This window comes from Neodiprion fabricii, chromosome 4 (assembly GCF_021155785.1).
Source record: "Neodiprion fabricii isolate iyNeoFabr1 chromosome 4, iyNeoFabr1.1, whole genome shotgun sequence".
Classification (NCBI taxonomy): Eukaryota; Metazoa; Arthropoda; class Insecta; order Hymenoptera; family Diprionidae; genus Neodiprion; species Neodiprion fabricii.
The window spans coordinates 40,800,952-40,819,284 of NC_060242.1; the positions used below are offsets into that span (position 1 = coordinate 40,800,952).

Consider the following 18,333-nt stretch of genomic DNA (forward strand, 5'->3'; position numbering starts at 1 on the left):
TTTCATTGAACGCTGTACCTACAAAGTGATGGAACAATATTACACGACCAATATTTGTAGACCATGTACAAAGAATATAAGGTGGTCCGTCAAAAGGCCCTCAAGGTAGCTAACGAGTTGTCAAACAAGGATTGTTAGGCACGTTAAAAGCAGCTCTGAACTACGTCGGCGAGTTCTGAGCATCGGGGCACGTGGTTCAATTGCGAACCAGTCCACAAATGGATCGTCCTAATTTGCATATATATAACACGTGGCTTGAAGTTGCGCCGAATGAAGATCAAGTCGGAGGGAAGGTCGTCTTTGGCGAGACGCGTTTCGTTTCATGCAGTTAAGAGACATGATAAACGAGCAAGGCTGAAAGCGGTTCTGCCGACGCTCAATGCGAAATCCACCGAGCTAAGATTTCACTCACATTTGTAGTTTTCATTTCGTCTCCGTTCTCACCGAAGAGCCTTTACTGTCAGTTTCGACTCGAAGTCGCGGGATCCGAGCGGCGCCATCGTCGAAATACAAGCACGTAGTTGTCCGAAAAAGATCGTAGACCGGACTTAGCGCGAAAATCCTTTGCAAAACTCTTCCGGAATAACCAAGTTTCGTCGTCGTCGTCGTCGGGGAGTCAAGAGTCGAGACAATATACCTACCTACTCGCTGTAATGCCTCCACGGGGGTGAAAAGGGGAAAATGGGGGCGGATATGCCTTCCGAGGAAGGCGAGCGCGGAGGTGGGAAGAAATAAAGAGGGAGACACAGGAAAGGCATTCACCAACAAGCCAAATCGTGCTTGGCCTCGATGATAACCGCAGCGTACTCGCCTATCGCCTGTATAAATATATGTACACAAACGGATAGGGTGCTGCCCGTGTTTATTGGCCGACGCCTTGTGACACCACCTTGGAACCGGAAGTGGCTCAGCAGGCGCACCGTTTGAAAATGACCGGGAATTCGGAAGTTGTTTTACCCAGCAGTAAATTCTTACGAACTGACTAGTGACGATCTGGTTCCTTGAAATTTGGGATTTGGTCGATGAAAATTCACTCCAATTTTAAGACACAAGATACTGCAGTAAGGGAAGTGTACCAGTTGTTGACCCTGTCCCAATTATTGATATTTTTCGGTTGTATCTGTCTGATCGTTAGTTCTAAGATTGCTAAAAAATAAATTTGTACCGTCTAAGCCTCCAGCAATTGGTTTTAGTCATCGAGAAATTTACAATTTCTGCCGTCAATTTATAATTTTGAAAAATAAAAGGGTTGGTAATGGATCTAAATGTGTCAATAACTGGTATACTTACCTTAAATATTACAGTGCTTATGATCAAAGATCTCCTTCCGAAAATCTCATTCTTAGTGGAACTTTATTCCACAAAAATTATCGTCAAGTTTGTTTATTTTCATTTTTGTCGAGATCAAACCCAACGTTTATACAGCATAGCGGAAGGAAATGCAAAATCATGGTTTTAACGGGAGATGAAAATATATGTAAATGAATACACGCGCGGGCGAAAAGTCTTGTTGGAAAACGAAAGCCTTGTTCAACACGCTAGGCGCTTGGCATATTTACTCTCGGATTTACGGCACTCTACAAAAAGGAACTTTCAATGAATTATAAAAATGGCAGTGAATTTTTCCGCGGATAAACAACATGCTGCGGAAATCGGGTATCACTCGCCCATAATTATCAAAAACAAATCTGTCAAGCGTTTACAGATGATTCGAGGCGTGGGTGGGCAAGCTGCTCGATATTAGCCGCCAAATCCGGTCGCATTTTTGCATAAATTTTCGTAATAACGTATTAGATTTAAATTAAGATTTAGAATAGAAATCGGAAATTTTGCGTTACGTGCGCGACACTCTGGAATTTTAAATGAAATCGCGTATGATAATTAATAAATATAAGTAAATTTCAACTCGCAGAACATCAAACGCACCTGATATCTGGATCGAGTAGAAATGTCGGAACGTACGGTTTGAAAAGCGAATCTCGTGAATGAAACCAGCGCACGGGCAATTAGCGAAGCGGTGTCACAGAATTGTGCAAAAAGTGGGAACATCCACGCCTTTAAATGCCAAAATTTTTACATTCGAGCTTACGGTTTAATTCAAGAGGAGAAAGGTCACGCGAGATTTTATGAATGGTGTTCGGATTCTCTCTGTACGGACATACATGCTATTAGCCGTTACCGATCGGAATACAATTATGGCTAAATTGGACTTTTAGTCCAGTAGAATTAGGAAAAAGGGTGGTTGTGATTGGTGGGAAGCCAATTTTTTGTGGAATGGGTTCCTTTTACATATAGAAACATATTCTGAAGTTGCGCCATCTCAAGCTTTTCCGCACAATTATTTAGAGACGTTTATATATTCCAATTTCGGGATTTTCTCCTTTTTTAGACCATTTTTCCTCTATTACTCGTAAAGTATCGACCCTACGAGAAAAATGTATAGAAGCAAACTTGTTCAAAATCAAATTTTACACACAGATACGTTGTTTAAAAAAATAAAAAAAAATTTTTTCATCGCCAAATTAACGATTTTCGATGATTTCTTTATCGAAAAAAGTACTTTTTTCACACGTATTTTGCAAACAATTGAAATCGAACAATCTTTCTCTGGAGGGTCAGAAAGAGTACATCAAACCTTCATGAAAAAGCATGCGCAGCCCGATCGCTGTGCGCTCGATAGTTTTTTCCGAATATCATTGTTAATTAAGCCCGATTCGAGAGTTGCGTTATCGTAATTGTTAACGTGAGCCAAAATGAGGCCTTCTGAGTTGCTGCCGATTTTTTTACAGATACCTGGGACCTCCCCCTAACGTGTCCAACAAGTTTTACCATCCTATTGCAATTATTATGAACTAGGGAATTTTCCGAAAAATGACTCAAATTTGACCCTTAGCAACAAATGCTAATAAGTTCGTCAATTATTGTCGGAATCGAATTCGGGAAAGTGGAACAGTTAGAGCAAAAGAAGACGCAACTTTTGAAACAAGACTCATGGTAATCGGACAGTTTGTTTGTTAACTAGAACACTTCAAAGTCGAAGTGACTTTGTTAATTAACAAATTACGATTTCGACATTTTACGAACGCTATTGTCTTCTTTAATATCAGTACTTGATATGCCAAACAATGTTTTTCAAGCTTCTAACTGATTTCATATCGAAAATCAAGTGAACAACTTAGCTTGTTGAGGCAAAAAGTGCGCGGCAGACCGTCGGGCGCCGTGGTGGGGGGAGAGACCCGCCGCAGCCGGCAGGCGCAAAAATCGAATTCACTGTTTCAATAACGTGCGCGCGTTTTTTTTCGACAATATCTCGGGTTCTAATTAACGTATTTTGATGATTTTTTTTTTAAATCGATATGCCGAGTCGTGAGTAACACGAATATCGAATCACATTCAACAAATTCTTTTATTTAAACACTCAAAATCGGACGGAAGTATAAATCTCGATTTTTTTCGTTGCTAATCATTAGTTTATTCATGAAAATTTAGATTTCCATGCTGAGTATTCGTTCACTTTATTATTCATCATTATGATAAAATGAACAAAATACTCCCAAATTTAAAAAATTTAATAATATTATTGTTGAGTTTGTAATATGTTGCAAAAATCAGTATTATAATAAGTGAATTATTGTTAATTAATCAAATACAATATTATTCATTCATTATGTAAATATATATATATTTTATCATATGTAAACATATATATATTTTATCATATGTAAACATAATAATGAATAATATTGTATTTGATTAATTAACAATAATTCACTTATTATAATACTGATTTTTGCAACATATTACAAACTCAACAATAATATTATTAAATTTTTTAAATTTGGGAGTATTTTGTTCATTTTATCATAATGATGAATAATAAAGTGAACGAATACTCAGCATGGAAATCTAAATTTTCATGAATAAACTAATGATTAGCAACGAAAAAAATCGAGATTTATACTTCCGTCCGATTTTGAGTGTTTAAATAAAAGAATTTGTTGAATGTGATTCGATATTCGTGTTACTCACGACTCGGCATATCGATTTAAAAAAAAAATCATCAAAATACGTTAATTAGAACCCGAGATATTGTCGAAAAAAAACGCGCGCACGTTATTGAAACAGTGAATTCGATTTTTGCGCCTGCCGGCTGCGGCGGGTCTCTCCCCCCACCACGGCGCCCGACGGTCTGCCGCGCACTTTTTGCCTCAACAAGCTAAGTTGTTCACTTGATTTTCGATATGAAATCAGTTAGAAGCTTGAAAAACATTGTTTGGCATATCAAGTACTGATATTAAAGAAGACAATAGCGTTCGTAAAATGTCGAAATCGTAATTTGTTAATTAACAAAGTCACTTCGACTTTGAAGTGTTCTAGTTAACAAACAAACTGTCCGATTACCATGAGTCTTGTTTCAAAAGTTGCGTCTTCTTTTGCTCTAACTGTTCCACTTTCCCGAATTCGATTCCGACAATAATTGACGAACTTATTAGCATTTGTTGCTAAGGGTCAAATTTGAGTCATTTTTCGGAAAATTCCCTAGTTCATAATAATTGCAATAGGATGGTAAAACTTGTTGGACACGTTAGGGGGAGGTCCCAGGTATCTGTAAAAAAATCGGCAGCAACTCAGAAGGCCTCATTTTGGCTCACGTTAACAATTACGATAACGCAACTCTCGAATCGGGCTTAATTAACAATGATATTCGGAAAAAACTATCGAGCGCACAGCGATCGGGCTGCGCATGCTTTTTCATGAAGGTTTGATGTACTCTTTCTGACCCTCCAGAGAAAGATTGTTCGATTTCAATTGTTTGCAAAATACGTGTGAAAAAAGTACTTTTTTCGATAAAGAAATCATCGAAAATCGTTAATTTGGCGATGAAAAAATTTTTTTTTATTTTTTTAAACAACGTATCTGTGTGTAAAATTTGATTTTGAACAAGTTTGCTTCTATACATTTTTCTCGTAGGGTCGATACTTTACGAGTAATAGAGGAAAAATGGTCTAAAAAAGGAGAAAATCCCGAAATTGGAATATATAAACGTCTCTAAATAATTGTGCGGAAAAGCTTGAGATGGCGCAACTTCAGAATATGTTTCTATATGTAAAAGGAACCCATTCCACAAAAAATTGGCTTCCCACCAATCACAACCACGATCTGCCACTTTTTGACCTAATTCTACTGGACTATTTGTTTGTCTGGATTAAACGCCAGTAAATCGGTGTTGAAATCACGCGCGTAGAAGAAGAATTTTTACACTTAAAGAAAAATTTTGTAAATGGAACGAAAGCAGGCTTGAGACAAAAGAAAAACCGAATCAAACTAAGAAATGTAAAAAGAAACTATGTTCTTAAACTTGACCAAGTGTGAATCAAATTTCAATAACTCTTCAGTGGTCAAAAAGACGAGAAGTTTGCCATAAAACACACGTACCGAATTTTCGTGTGTAAAACAACGCTGTATAAAGATTCGCAATAACCTAACTGCAGTGAGAAAACATGATGGAAAGAAAAAAAGAAAAAAGATGAAAACCGAGTAAAGAGTTTGCCCCGTCCGTTATAAAGTTGTTCAGCTGTTAATTCTGCGGGGCGTCGAAAAGCGCCCGGTATTCTTTATGCAATATACGCCAAGACTCTCGTAATTGTTGGCAAAGGTTTTGTCCTGCCAAAGAGGAGTAGGTAGGTATAAAAGTTCTCAAGTCTCTTAAGCCTCGCGTCGTCCTCTAAGAAGGACTGCCAAGTTTATCCGGTTCAGAGCGTGGAAGCGTTTACTAAACGGAAATGCCGTTAAAGATCGGCTTTCAACTTCCGGAACACTCTGCACATAAGCGATGCTGCATATTTTTTCGTGGATTGAAAATCTTCTACTAAGATACGAAGGGTTTTAATTGCTTCCGATGTACAAATCACGGTTTTTTACCCTCCCCCGCCCCCCCCCCCCCTCCCTTCCCTCCGTGGCCTGTAATTTATTCACCGAGCATGTACCAATTTAATTAACGCCACGAAACATTCTTCTTATCCTACTTTGACGCTATCGCCAGGATTGCATAACTGTTATGATTCCAAGAAAAAAGTTGAACACGTTTACCAAAAGATTTTAACTTTAACCCCCCGACCCAAGGAATTGGAGCTTGCTAGCGGTAGAGGTCAACCGAGGTAGCTAGGAGATATGTTTATCTCCGCTAATCGCAAAACTGAAGACAACGTCGCCGCCGCTGGCGCCGTGATTACCGAATCTCTCGTTGACCTTATTCGATGCCGCTACTGGGTCATCCTTCATCTCCGACTCGTGAACATCGAGTCTCGTTTCCAGTCACGTCAACGGCAATTCAGATATTACTTGAATGAAAATTTCTGTACGGGAAGAAGTTAAAATTGCCCGTTGCCCAAATTTTTGGGACAAGAAACGCGTTACAAGAAATTACAGAAAAAAACAGAAGCACAAGAATTTTACCCTGAGTTAATTAATGAAGGAATCAAGTCATTAGTAAATCTGTAACCGAAATAACTGCGATGGAAAAATTTTTTTGATATCATGAGATGTCAGGTTTCAGAAGTTTTGATTTTGCGCTTGATTCCTCGTACCCACGTTTCATGAAAAAACAAACAAAAAAAAAAAAACCGTGAAAAACGATAAGAAACCTGAAAAATTTATAAGCCTGTAGCGAGAAATAGTGCAAGAAATAGCGTATAAAATTTTCATATTTGAAATACATTTACGGTTGTGAAGTGAAGATAGATTTTCTTTTTTGGCCTGCATATTTGAAATTTTTTAACCGAAGATGACAGCAAAATTTGAAAATCTCTTACGACACGATATCGTCGTTTATACAAGTTGACTTCGTAACAAAATTTCATCTAATAGCTTCTCTGGAATTCGAAACATCGAGGCAAATGATTAATTTGTCAATCGAATGGATTTTTTGCTATTGAAAAATTGTCTCTACACTTGTGCTGATAGTTTATTATTCTGTATAACTTACAGAGGTGCCTTAAGGATTGCAAATTGTTGTAATAACAAGATATCGTAACAAAATTTAAAAATCGAAAAAGATAAGACTCCAATTCACCGTTTCGATCCGTCTAAACAAACGTACCGAGTAATTATTCATAACCGGTAACTTTCCTTCATTTTAACGCTATATACGTTACTTCTGGAAGAGGTCTGGAATCCGGAAGGAAGTGGCAGGTGGTGTTGGCATCGCTGGGGTGAAAGGGGGGAGGAAAGATGGTCAGAGGGTGTAGAAAAATCCCCAATTTAACGGACTCCTCGAGGGCGTCAAGTTAACGAAAATATACGTCGAGTCGTCGGACGTGCGGCGAGTGCCGAGGGAAGGAAGAAGAAGACGAAGAAGAAGAAGAAGACGAAGAAGAGGAGGAGGAGGAGGAGAAGAAGAGTTCGCGGCCGATCGTCGTCGTCGCTTTTGTCTTAAGCCTTGGTATATTAATGCGAAGAACATGTTACAGGAGCGAGGAGCGCCGGGGGTGAGAGAGTCTAACGCCGGAATACTAAAGAGTTGCCCCGAATATCCGTGGAGCAGACCTCGTCTAACCGCGCCTTTGCATTTTAACAGGGCCTCGCGACGCGCCTGCTAAACTATCGCCTCTTCTTCGCCTTCCCTGTTTCGCCGTAACCGGTGTTGCAGGCCTCCCAAAACCGCCTAAATAGTTCTCGAGAGCCTCCCTTCGAATCGAGAGGCTTCGGTGAAACGAACCGATTTCCGCATCTTTGGCAATAGCGGCATTGCACGGCGTCAGAAACTCACAACCGTGATTGCGCTCTTCAATTTTGCATTCGAATGATCAGCCAAAAGTTATGATCCAATGAATTTGGCGAATTGGGCGTTTTGTGAAACCATTTTTTTTTCTTTTTTTTTGACAGAAAACTGTCGGTTATTTTCAATTCTAACTACAGATAACGATTTTTCACAAAAATTTCATAACCGGGTAACATTTGACGATTGGAAAAATTTTTTTTTAACCGTTGTTTGAGATGGTAAGATTTTTTGAGATAATTATCTTTTTATCTTCTATTTTGCGGAAAAACAAGTCGTCCGTTTCCAACTTGTGCGAAGCGATTGTCTCTGTGTCTTAAAAATCGTTGAGGCTCAAGAAAACTCGGAATTTCGTTCTCGAGCAATAACGTCGCCTTTTCTCTGAACGTAGAAAAGCAGAAACTTAATGAAGATAAAAGGACGAGAAAGTTAATCGGTCAAAGCTCCGTCTTCGACAGAAGTTGTAAATTTAATTCAGGTATTATCGCAGCTCATTGACATTTAATGGACAACATATCGAGAGCCGTTGAATCGTCGACTACACGGAAAAAAAAATTCTGTTCGGCGAGCTGTATTCTACAGCTCCAGTAACTATACGCACTCTACGGTCTATCTTGTAGTTACAGCAACTATATATTAGTCAGCTCTGATAGCTGCAAGTTGTTCAGCTCTCACAGCTGAATGGTTTTGCTCTAAGAGCTGTAAGTTGCGCTGTGCTCTGGTGCGTTGACATATTTCATAACCTTCAAATTTCATGAGTATGATTTAAATACGGTTGATAGATAATTGTTTAAATAGTCCATTCAAATATGTAAATGACACTGAATAAATAATGATAATAATGATGAAAAATAATAGTAATAGCAATATAATTATACTATTTAATAATAAGCGCTGTGAGCGGAGCCGAAAGATTCTGGTCTAGCTCTTCGAACGAAGCTGTTCAGCTGAGAGAGCTGAACAACGTACAGCTATGACAGCTGACTAACAGTCAGTTATACGAACCATGCAGTGCTCTTCCAATAACAGAACGTTTAGTTCGACGAACTGTTTACAAGTAACTATCTAATATTTAGTTCCACGAGCTGAATTTTTTTTTCCGTGTAGGCTCAAATATTAAGAGGACTCAATTATCGCCTGGAGTCCAAGAGCGCGAATTAAAAACGTAAGCACCAAATTGTATGTAGCTCTTCAAAGTGTGTGTTTTTTTTTTTTTAAATATACATAATTCAGAGGCTAAACTTATAACCAATTTTCAACCAGAATCGATATCGCAAAACGGTTTATTCGAACCAATTAAACCCGCAAAACGATGATCGTAATTTTTTGCAATTTTGCCTGGTACTTTTCTACGTATATTACGTGTATATAATTTTGTAGAAAATCGAAATTCGGAAATCTCGAGTAGCTCGTCAGAAAACGAGGGAGACTGTGGGAAGAAATCCGTCTAGCCATTCCAGCTTATCCTGTACCCTCTGATAATATGAACTCCTATATAACATCCCGAGTAGGCGGAGGAGACAGTGGTCAAATAATCCGGCGACAATCCTCCGCGCCGTCGACGTCGTCCAGCTAAATTGCGGAAACTCGGGGCTCTGATGACTTCCTCTTTTTCTCAACGGGTTGAGAAAAGAGGAGAAAAAAAAAGAATGGAAAAAAAACTAAACCACCAACCATCCGCGAATTTCTCTCCATTTGTTTGTATCCACTGAGTATTTTTTACCCACGTTTAAAAATCGAACGAAAAATTAAAGTCTTAGAATATGTACTATATCAAGGACGGGAGAACGACCTTGCCCAACTAACTGAGATGAACGGCGTAAGTCGGGGAATGATGACTAGGGTGATATATTACCGCGAAGCTTTCTTCGAGGAATACTAATTTCGGCACAAATCGAGGGGCCATTTACTCAACGAAGTTATCATCTTATCAGTTGAAAATCAAATTGTAAATCAGAGGAACGTCAATGACGAGAAGATTCTTTGAAAGGACGAGGAATCGTTTGAAATAACCGAAGCCATTGTGAATCTTTTGAAATTACACGACGAGGTTGAAGAAATCGTTGCAAGTTTTGCGGTAAACGACAAATGGTTTCGATTCGTCAATATTCTATCGTTTCCTATCGTATAATATGCTTTTCTCTATTTCCAGTCTGGCAAGTGATTATTTCCAACGATTCTGTGCAGTCCCGAAATCACTTAAAATTGAACTTACAAGAAAGGTATTCGAGGTCGATCCTTCCAATATGATTTTTTTTGTAATATGTTATAGTCGACTAAAAACTAAATGAAACGTGTTTTTTTATCTGCCATTAAACACTTCAAGATGATGAAACCACCCTTCAAAGTGAAGCATGTTAAGGGACGATTTAGCAGTTTTTTTTTCTTCTTTTTTGATGGAGAATATAACGTTTTTCATTTCTCGTTATGAGAAAACTTTCCCAGTTGAATTGTTTAAAAAATATTATGTTCTTGTGGGTGAAACTGCCAAATCGCCGCTTGGGATACCTTCCTTGTAAAAATGTTCGGAAGGCCATTGAAATTCAGAGGTGAGATTGATGATCAATGGAAAACACTCGAAATCAACACTAATGAGTTGGAATTACTCAGATTTCGCTTCCGTTTCATTCCTTCCCTTTTTCCTCTACCCTCCCTTCGACTCGTCATCCTCGTCATAAGTCACACGTGGTTCCTGAGCGACCTGCCCGTCCGGCAGTATCCGCGACAGAAAATCAGGTTGTAACCCGAAGCGGTAGCGAAGTGAGTGGCCGACTCGACAAATCACAAAACTCACTTATCACCTTGCCCTCTCTCTTTCTTCGCCTTTCAGGGCGGCGCGAGCTGTTCGAGTTCACGAAGCAACGAGGAGGGAGGCGAATCCCGAAGGATACACGTCCGCGGCGCTCATGTTACCCCAGAGAATATCTAAGCGACCCTAAACACCCTTTAAACACCCTTAAACTCCCGTTAACAACTACCGCCCGCAGTCGGGACCCTGGAACTCTGATTTTCTGGCCTCATGTTTCGTCACATGTTATGGATACGGTGTGTTAAAGAATGCCACATGTCACCGTGATATTCCAGCTAGAAATGTCGATATATGTCCAAGGACATTAACGGTAACGAGATAAATATCAAGGTGTATGTAATTTAAATTTTAGTGATTAAAAAAATAATTATTCCACAGCTCTTAACCTTTTTTCCGCCATGCATTTATTTCGGCATGTTCTTTTACTGAATTTTAGGTATGTCACGTATATCCTGAAAAGCAGAGCGCTTGATGCAACAGAAACATATGGTGATTATAATTTGACGTTGACATCGAGAGAGAAGAATATGTTCCCGAAAATCGATGAGGTAAGTGTCGGAGGCTTGAGCAGTCAATATGTGCGAACCTCCGTAAATGTTACAGGTATAATGTGCAAATATTTAACTAATATCGTTTAGGAACTTGGTGATTATTGCGTAACCGGAATTCCACGCTCAAGATATGTTGAACTTGGTAAAGAAAAAACCAGTTCCCAAGAATATCCATTCATTTGAATCGATCTTGGACTTGTTTATATTTTTAGTAGCAGGTTTTAATTGAAGCGAGTTGAAAAATCATATCAGGCAAGTCGTACAAAGTGGAATCCGACTACGTAAGCCAAAACCCCTGGTGTAAGCACTCGGATTTCTCGTTCTCAAAGTTAGAAAATGATTTATCATAGGGCCAAAATTCGCGGTGAATAAACTGCACCCTCAGTCAAGTCACGTTAGTATCTTTACAGCTATGCAGTCACGGATCCATTAGAGAGTTAGATGTCGGCCCTGCGGGGCTGCCGCAAGGCGGAGACTAAAAATACACGAAGCATCCCTTGTATTTTCAACTTCTTCGAATAATCGAGGACCCGTTTATGGTTGGGACTGTGGATAGCCTTTCGGTGTCCCGAAGAGCTTTGCAAATGGGATTCGGTTTCTCGGACTCCGGAGTCCGCATGATGTACATTTTTCGCGTACGAGTTAAAACCTTCCCATTATTTTCCACCCCGCTAACTACGGTGCTGTGTCTGAAACTTATTGTTAGTCACTATATACTCTAGACTCTTGTTTGCCGAACGCAAAGACGTCAGCTGGGCTGATTTACACCAACGATGCAGCCACCTTATGTATAGAAAAAGGACTTCCGTCCTGCGATCCCACCACCGAATCTCCCGAGGTGTGTAAATAACGCGTGATAAAAAGAATTCACTAGCAAAACGAACCGGAAGCTCCTCGAGTTGGGCTTCACGGACTTTTGTCCCGAAAACTTTGGGCTAGAAGCGACGTTAAAAATGTGTCTACTCTTCACTCCTCGGTTGTCTAATGATGAATGTCTTCGAACTGCATACTAAAAACCCTGATTCTAAACGACGGTAAGGTCAAGCTTATTTGACAAAGTTTCTGGCAATGTTTTCACGTGCAGGCTTAAGTCACAAACAAGGCAATTGAGGCCAGTGACAAGATTGATACGACGTTTAGTTGGGTTTAAAACCATAACGGAACCCCCGTTCAAAACCGTTCATTTGTTGAACCATCACTCACCGTCCGCTGTTGGTTTCATGCAGACCCGTCAGGGAACGACGATAGATAATATTCATTTGTGAGGTTTAGTTAGCTGTCGCTTTAGAAGTCGGGGGATCAACTGGTCTATCTTTGGAGATCAAGTGTCAAATCGAATTCCGTCGCCAGGCGTGACTGCCAGGCTCATTTTCATTCGCCAGAATTCATGGTAGTGGAGTGAATCACCGCCTGCAGTGGTATCCCCGACAAGTCGTAACGATTATATATAAGATACGAATTTGCTGCCGTGCGATGTTTTCTGATCGTTAGAATTATTGTAATTAATGTTCCTCTGAGAATCATCACAGTGATACATTTTCACTGGCACCATAACGGCCTTTGGCAGCGAGGTGATAAACATTCGTATCGTGATGCAGAGAATAGCGCTTACACACAATAAACTGTGTCCGAGAAGGTCGACGAGGACTTGATTTACGTCCCCCTACACATTAATATTTGTGAGAGCGTGCTCCGTGACATCATTCTGTACAGCGATAATTTCTTTCCAATTCGGTCGTCTCGTTATGCAACCGCAATCTTAAACTTTGAGCGTACGCTGCCAGCGTGTGTGCGAGTAGCCTATGACCGAAAACGACCCGCCGAGTGTTCTGCGTATGCCTCAGAGTTCGGATCAACGTGGCAGAGTCGTTTGCGTAGTATGTGAGCGTGTAACACTGTACGTATTTCGTTTGACGCCAAATATGTCGACCCGTTAATTTCAGCCGAATATTCTCCATGCGGTATGTAGACATGAATTCATGGATCCGAATCTCCATGGTTCCCATGGTTTGCACGTCATTCATACTTGACGAGATCGAATCTTCCATGCCATCGCATTACCAATGAAAGTCGCGAGAAATTTGCGCCAATTATTATATCAAGCGCGAAACGACATTTGTTCGTATCAGTTCGCGTATGATGGTAAACTAATGTGCTGACTGGATATCCCACCGCGTAAATAAATCCTACAAACGGAAGACGTGACACCGCGAGCTGCTGACACTCGCGAAAACAGCTCGAGCTGTTGTTCCATAGCGAAAACAAGTCATGGGCAGGTGGATATAACATATCCAGGAAAAAGTACAAGAAAAAAATTTCATTCCTTCAATGCTGACTTCGGTCTATAAGTTTAGATGTTGTTCCAAGACTCTGATCAACAAGACTGCGATCCTTTTACAGAACGTTTACAATGTGCTCGCCGAGTTGCTATCAATTTTTCCTTGTCTAATCGTCTTCCGGTAGACGTAGCCCGCCGTTTCAGCTAACATTTTACGTAGGTGCCACCTGGTCTTGGTTACGACGGAATTGACTTCACCGAAGATTTCGTTTTGTCCTTTCGCCGTAAAAACTAGTGCTGCTTTTAAAACAGAAGAATCGTGTGATGATTCATGGGCAGTTGCAACATTGAAGCTGACCATGATTCGCAGATGCGTTCTTGCCGTCAGATTTCGACTCAGATCTCACGTAAAGCTGGAGTTGATAAGGTTTCTGCTTACCGAAGCAGAACGCGGTTCGTAACTAGATGATTGCTCTTATGAAGAAGCGTCGTCGCTGCAGATTGCGAAAGGCGATGTACACCAAGCGGAATGTGTAGAACGACGGGTGAAGATGGAAAGCACAACTGTTGCACTTCGGATCCAGTGGAAAAATGCAGTCTGCACCTTAAATGGTCGAAAAACGCGTGAACACTGTCTGTTCAGTGCTCTTCCCTGAATATTTGATGAATATTTCGGTGATGCTAAAGGTACCTGTAGACTCTGCATTCCGAATAGTTAACATGTAAAGTTAGTCGAATCCAGGGGATTTATTTGCAAGCTCGAAGGCGCGTCGAGAAAATTGGGTCCCAGCTGTCAAGGGGCATTAAATTCCAATTGATCACGTCGTCAAGGCACGGGAATGAATCTAGAATACAGTTACAATGGAGCGTGTGACAACCGGAAATCACCGCCTCCACCCAAACTGTGAAATATTAATACGTAGTTGGTTGATTTTGTGAAAGAGCGCCAGGTTTTGAGGTCAGCCGCGCTGCCAGCTAGACACATTTTTATTATACCTTATAAGAGCAGCGGGATATTCATTTGATTCGCGCTCCTTCGCCCTTCTACCCGCCACACCGCCGTGCATGGGACCATTTATATTTCAACACGCCGGCGCATTCATCACGCATCGCATGCACAGTCAGTCAGTCAGTCGTCGTCGTCGTCTGAAAGACCCCGCCACACTGATGTTCCCTCTGAATGACACAAACTTTTCCAGTCATCCGCGCTGCACACATTATTAAGCCCCGTGCCGCTGCATGCCGGCGTTCGCATCCTCGTCTGTAGCCCGTTTGACGTACCTACCTACCCTCGTTTTCACACCAGCTTTAAATCGAGACGGTTTTGTAAGGGATCCTCGTCCCTGCACCTCAGAGTGCAGACCAAAGCGTCACGGGATAGGATTGCAGGGCATCGATCCGTCGCTGTGTGACTCCGCGGTGTACTTGAAAGTTTTAAGATTCGTACTCAAATGAGTATCGACACCACGAACTGATCTGGTCAGGTTCATTTTTCACTAGTAGAAACTCCAGACCCTGAATATGAAACAAGATTAAAGACCCTCAATGATTTCAGACCATTTCAGGATCGCAGAATTGGGTATCGCGCGGTATAACGAATGTTTCTATTCCTCCGACTCTCAGACACTTCGACAACGGACCTTTTGTTCAATTCAATCGCCTCTTCAACGAACGTTTCCATTCCGAACTTATTTCCATTATGACGTCAGTTTAGGCGTGCCTAAGACCGACCAGACAGACTGTAAACCGTGGTTTATTACTTTGTCGCGCCTTCTAGTGCGGATTTCGTAATAACATGCTTGAAAGTCGTAAACCGTGGAATGGTCTCTGGGATATTTTTCTTCTCACATCGCGAAAATACCTTGACATAATCATGTATGGTCATTCAATATTACGAACATGCGCGTGACGCCGGTTTTTAAGAAGAAAAGACCATTCGATTCCATGCGGTGAAGACGGGAAGGTATTGCAGAGATCTGGAAAAAATCATCTGACGTAATCCAGAATGGCCCGTTATCATCCTTCGACTGAACGCCGCGACGCGAAGTATGCAAATTTTCCGGACGACGCTGAATGTCGAACCCATTATCTTGGCACCAAGTATTATTCGACACTCATGTATACCATGCAGGGAATCGCGCCGAAACACGCGCAATGAACATTCAACATTTACATCATAATAGTGCAGAATAATACCACCAGTCAAACAACGTTCGAACGAAGGACATTCGAAATCACATTACCGCAGACTCGAATCTTGCTTTCTGAGTCACAATTCCACGTGTCTGGAGAATCTACGTCATCCGTTTCAGAAGCGGAAGCATGGGCTGAGAAAAAAAAAGAATCTAAAATCTCCTCGACGGACGTGATCCACGACTGTAATCCACTGGACAACAGAAAACCTGCTGAACCAGGCTAACCTTTCATTGGGTCAACGACCGGGTCTCGAGTCGACCGTGCAATGCATCATCCAGATATTCGTGCGTCACTAAAATGTTGCGACAAATTTACGGTGCTCACTTTGCTCGCGACTTACATTGTCTTCAACATTCATCTCCAATGGATGTAACACGGATATCTAGGATGGATATACAACATCTCTATTGGATACGTATATGTGAACTGCCATGATGTTTGATAGATCTCCATTAGAATTCCAATCTGTGTTCGCTATTTGTTCATCCATACCTACTAGAATGTTACGAATATGTGCGACGGGTATTTATCACGGACATCCAATGAATATCCATCATTGGCTTTGATCAGACCATGGATAGCGTGGATTTCTTTGGAAGCTTGTCGAGATCCACCATGGATATGGATCTGTGGATCCTCCACGGATCTCTATTGGACCAAATGTTCCGTGTGTCGATGCTCAGGGTCACGTATTGGCGAATTTCGAGTATCAGTCGCAGCGTTGCAGCAATGCAACGAGGATAAAGACAGGTTTTGTGCTTTCTGATGAGGATCGAGACGCCCGCCAAGACAGACCGAGGATGTCAGACAATGGACTATTAGGGCGGCGTGGGAGGTTCGGCGGTAAGCCTCTTCGCGAGTCGAGCGTTGAAGAGGCCTTCGCCTGGCGAGGGGCGGGCGGGGGACGGGGGGGGGGGGGGGGAGAGAATGGGTGGTACAAGCGTTACAAGCTCGGGATCCCGTCGCTGCTCTTCAGCCTCTCGTCCCTTTGCAGTGCGCGTCAGAGTTGAGGGTATTATTTACCCGTTAACCCCCCAAAGCCAAAGACTCCCGGATCCCGTCGCCCGGTGCAGTTGCAGCCCTCCCGTCCGAGAATCCCTCGCCACGGCTTCCGAATCGCATGTTTAAGCTCCTCTGAGAACCAATCTTGGGGTGAAGAAAGGGAAGAAAGCAACGCGTTTGAATCCATGGACGTAAGTGCTGCTGATTTCTGGTCAGCCGTAACATTCAAAGCCAGGTGACCTGCATCGTTTTGTTGAAATCGGTAAAGAAGTACGTAGGGAATTATAGATATAAGTACGAAGTTGTCGAGTTCGTACCCAGGAAATCGTGCCAAGATACTAGTAAGAAAAAAAAATTTGGCAAAATAAACTTTCGGTAAGAGTTTTTTTTATCTGACTCTACGTCCCACGGATCGTTCAGTTTCTCGCGTAATTTCCGAATGATTACTGGCGGACATTGAGCAATCTAACTGCTTGATAAATATGTGATGTAAAAATTCCGACATTTGAGATAAAAACAGTTTACGTTACGCCGCGCCACATACTTTATGGTGTATTGGTTAAACAGTTGGAGCTACATCTCAATCTCTGCTGAGAGCAGAAGAAACGTTGCTAGAATACGTATTTACGTATTTTGCTAACGATCACGTAACCGGCGGTGTGCTCATCTATTTTTAGTCACTACCGTGCCAACGCTTTCTGCATTAAATTTTCAGCCGTACTTAACAAGTATACAAAAATCCCTTCCGTATCCATTAGAATCGATAACTTCATAGATGAAGAGCTTTGATGTTCCTGCCTCTATTCCTATGCCCGTCGTGTTAACGTTAATGCATAATTTTCCAGGAAGTCCCAGGTAAAAATATTTCGACCAGCACGGTGTTTATTTCGAAAATAAATTCACCACAAAATGCTGCAAACGTGTGATAATTGCCTCACTTTGTCACACTCTAATCCAGCCGCAAACGCCGGCAGCTGTGGGTGCAGGAAGAAGGCCTTCCTGGTTCACAATTGGCGCTAATTCATCCGGGCCGTAAAAGCGGCGAAGCTGTCCGAAGGCTTCATGAGAAAAGCGATTTTTCCCCTCCTAAAACGCGTGGGATAAATGCACGCGCGAATTTTCTCGAAAATTTGTTAATTGCTCTCTCAGAATGATGAACATAATTGTGAAGCACACGCGCGGTGTCTCGAATTTCCGATTACCACCCTCTACTCCGTCTTCCCCCCATGTCGCCCCGTCGGAGAAAACTGACATAGAATATAATGTATCGATTCCGCTTGATGCTATGCAGTTTCCCGCCCTTCTATCCCCGATAAACGAACCTAATTCGGCGCTAGGTAGTTTCAGGTTTCCAATTATCATCCAATTATTATGTATGCGAGTTTTCGACGCCCACGCTGCCTACCCGTCGTTGATAGACTCGTTCTATCCCCGTGGTAAAGCGTTAATTACAAAAGGTTCTTCGCTCATCGAAACCGGTTCATTCGCTGCATCTCGCCGCTCAGATCTGGCGGCCCTTTAACTCCCTGTGGGTTGAATGACTGGCGAAAATCGGAACTTCGGCTGGGGTCAGTCACTTTCGACTTTCGACAATCTCTGGAGAAACCGAAAGGTCAGAAAATTGATGTGAATTAGAAGATACCGCGAGGCCCAGTAATTAAAATACAGTAATAATTTAACGAGAAAAAGATATATCACACCATTTGTGAAATCGTAAACT

At 41.6% G+C, this 18,333-nt stretch overlaps 1 protein-coding gene across 24 annotated transcripts in view; it reads right to left on the bottom strand.

Annotated features, from left to right (window-relative positions):
* LOC124179328 (basement membrane-specific heparan sulfate proteoglycan core protein) overlaps window positions 1-18,333 on the bottom strand; it is a 128,777-nt gene that overhangs the window by 80,319 nt on the left and 30,125 nt on the right. The gene's annotated exons all lie outside the window — the stretch shown is intronic.